Raw genomic sequence first — 3,930 nt, 5'->3', positions numbered from 1 at the left:
TTCATACTCTATTGTCATACTGTCTCCTTCATAGTAATTACAAAAACTATAGATTTAAAAGAGAGAGAAAGAACAAACCTGTTTGAGGATTAGTCAAACAAGTATTAAATCACATCTTAGATATTTAAAGATATGATATGACAACAATTATTTACGGAATATCCAGTCAAGTGCAGGTCAGATGCTTGCAACAACTGTGTTGTAACTTTAGACAAGACATTTTCTTGTTTTACCATAACTTATTTTGGCTCCTGAAGAAGAGGGTAAGCTGGAATGATATTGGTGAGAAAGGTTAGTTAATTGCAGAAGAAATGCATAGCTAGGTACATAACGAGAGTTGTTCATGAAGAGTGATTTTCAAGTACATGTATTCCATCATTTGATAAAAGTGCACAATATTAAAAAATACAACTGTGACTTAACACTGCTAGACTCTATAGAAAATAATGAACTTAACTCTTCTCTCCTGGCTCTCCACTGAGCCTTGTGCTTTCCAACAAATAGCCTTCAAATTTGAAAATGGCTTTAAATCATTTGTTAGATGGATGACAAATAGGTTAGATGCACAAAAAACTCTTTACACTAATCATTACCATCATCATGTCTATTTTTTCACATTGGTATGGATTGAACTGGCAAAATAATTGCCTTTACCATTTTACCACTTCAATCATAAGAGGTCTCATGAAATTCAGTCAACTTTTTCAAGTAGGTGGGGGGGGACGGAATCACTGTTTTGCTTCGTTAGAATTTAGTTATTACTGTTTGTTGATTAGTTTAAAAGTTTAGATGCTTAATGTCGACCTAGATTTATAATAAAACCAATTGCATTGAGTGCTAACTTAAATGTGTGTAATTAAATTAAAGACAAAATCAATGTAACTATAGGAAAAGTGGATTAAATATTGTGAAATGAACATTCCCAACTACATGGTTCTGAGTTCAGTCCTACTGCATGGCACACTTGGGAAAGTGTCTTTTACTATAACACAGGGCTTGCCAGAGCCTTGTGAGTGAATTTGGTAGATAAAAACTGAAAGAAGCCTGTCATATATTCTTTTTAAACAAGAATGTTGTTGTCAGAGATTTCAAAGTTTTGAGCAGCTAAGCCATCATTGGATGACAGCTTAACTGGCTGAAACTTCAAAGTTGCTTTAACAACATTCTTGTTTTAGATGAATAAATTTGTATTCAAAAAAGTATAGAGTAACCCATCAGATTTCGGAGAAGTCTGTGATGAAAGATGGTGTGCATCAGGGATGTGTGTTATCACTGTTGTTGTTTGCAATAGTGGTTGATGTGGTGACAGAGGGTGCAAGAGAAGGATTGATAATGGAGATGCTGTATGTGGATGACCTTGTTCTGATGTGTGAGACGATGGAGGGATTGAGGGAGAAGTTTTGGAAATGGAAGGATGCGTTTGAAGGTAAACCTCAGGAAAACAAAGGTGATGGTAAGCAGGGTGGAAGGAGAAGTGTTAGTGAGTAAGGTGGATCCATGTGGTGTATGTGGGAGGAGGATAATGACAGATGCAGTGTTGTGTACAAGATGTGAGAAATAGACTCATGGTAGATGTACGAAAATAATGAATGTAATCCCAAGACTATTGAGAGAGTTTGTGGAAGATGTGAGAAAGGAGCTGGAGGGCTGGTGGAACCCGTGGAAATGGTGAGAGGGTTTTGTTATTTGGGAGATAGGGTGAAGCAGCTGTGAGAGCGAGACTTGGCTGGGTGAAGTTCAGTGAATGTGGGGCGTTGTTATATGGGAAAAGGTTCTCATTAAAGATGAAAGGAAGGGTCTATAAGAGTTGTGGGCTGCAATGCTGTATGGGAGTGAGACATGGTGTCTGAGGGAGAGAGATATGGTAATTTGGAGAAGGACTGAGAGAGCAATGGTGAGGGAAATGTGTTGGTTGAAGCTGTTTGATAAGAGGAGGACTGATGATTTGATGGGGATGCTGGGGTTGGAGGAATCTGTGGAATGGTTGGCAAGGGTGATTAGAGCGAGGTGGTATGGGCATGTGTTGAGGGAGGAAGTGCGTGTTCTGAGGACTGCATTTGAGGTAAATGGAGCACGAGAGTGAAGTAGACCAAGAAGGTGGAGGAGGAGATTGGGAGGGTTGGTTTGAAAAAGGAGGACGCCCAAAACCGAGCAAGATGGTGTGAGGACAGTTGCTATGGCATTGAGGTAGATCTGGCCACCCCCCATTAACGGGGACAAAACTCAGATTTAAAACACTAGATGACTGACTGACTGAACATAAAAACACAATGTGCATGCATGTTTGTCTCCTTGCCTTGATATTATATGATAGCTGTAAATGAGTGTCACTGTCATACAAGCAGCATCATATCTATTGTTCTGCAAAAACATGTCAAGCAATGGGGAAATATGTTACCTTGCTTAGAAATAAGTGAGGGTTGACTACCACAAGGTAGAAAATCTGCCTCAACAAAACCCTGTCAAACACAAGCAAGCATAGAAAAGTGGACATGGAATTGGTGATGAAACATTCTTGGATTCAATCAGTTATTGGCCAAGCTGATGGTTGAATTATCAAGCTGCCTATCATAATAATCTGTAAAAATATCCGCTATATATATATATATATTATATATATATATTTACAGGATATTGATTAAGATAAATATACATGTACGTTAAATCTTGATGGTAAACTTAGTTTTGGGGAATTCAAGAAGAAAAAAAGTACTAAGGAAGAATGTTAAAATAAAAATCTTGAAATAGATACGTTCAAATTTATTTAAGAATCCAATATTGAATATGCATTGGTTAAATATAGGTTTCAAATTTTGGCATAAGTCTAGCAATTTCAATTACATCAATCCCCAGTGTTCAACTGGTAATTATAAGGATGGAAGGCAAAGTTTGAATTCAGAATGTAAAGACAGATGAAATGCTACTAAGCATTTTGCCTGGCGTGCTAGCAATTCTGCCAGTTCGTTGCCTTGCATTGATTAAATATTGTGACCTGTTTATGTAATTAAATACAACTGATGTGGACGGGAAGGTCCTTTTCCTTAAAATTAGTAATGTTCTGTAGTTATTATTAAATAAGCATTTACTGTTAAAATAAATGCTGCAGATACATATGAAAATAATCATGAATGTAACTTTTTTTTTTAATTTCTTATGGCTGTGTGGTAAGAAGCTTGCTTTCCTACTACACATGGTTCCTGGTTCAGTCCCACTGAGTGGCACCTCAGGCATGCTATAACCCTAGATCAACCAAAGCCTTGTAAGTTGATTTGGTAAGCAGAAACTGAAAGAAGCCCATCATATATGTGCGTTTGTGTTTATCCTCCTTTATCAGTTGGCAACTAGTGTTGGTTTGTTTACATTCCCATAATCTAGCTGTTTAGCAAAAAATAACTGATAGAATAAGTATCGGGATCAATTTGTTCAACTAACCCTTCAAGGGGGTGTCCCAGTGCATGGTTGCAGTCAACTGACTGAAACGAGAAAAAAATAAGGTATAAAATTGTTTTTGTTTTTTTTTTTGTAATGTGTTAAAAGAAAAGCAGTTGTCTCTCTTTTGCCTAAATAGTTTCCAATAAAAAGAACATTTTTCATCATAATTTTTGAAATGTTTAAATATGTTTTTTTTTTTATTTTTCAGGTTTTTAATTGAAAATGAGTTATCGCAATAGTTCTAGTAATCGTACTTCTAGTGGAAGAAACAGAAGTGGGAGGTCATCTCTTGGATCCCACTCTAACCGAAGACTTAGTGGGGGTCAAGGGGGATATGGAATACTTGGAAGTGCTCCCCCTATGCCTGGTATGAATAATATGTGTTCTGGAATGAACAATATGGGTGGTGGCATGGGTGGAGGTATGAATATGTCACCCAACATGAATAACAACATGGGCATGGGGAATTACGGGGGTGGGATGATGTCTCCAAATTCT

This window comes from Octopus bimaculoides, chromosome 2 (assembly GCF_001194135.2).
Source record: "Octopus bimaculoides isolate UCB-OBI-ISO-001 chromosome 2, ASM119413v2, whole genome shotgun sequence".
Lineage (NCBI taxonomy): Eukaryota > Metazoa > Mollusca > Cephalopoda > Octopoda > Octopodidae > Octopus > Octopus bimaculoides.
Note: the sequence above shows the minus strand (reverse complement) of the source record.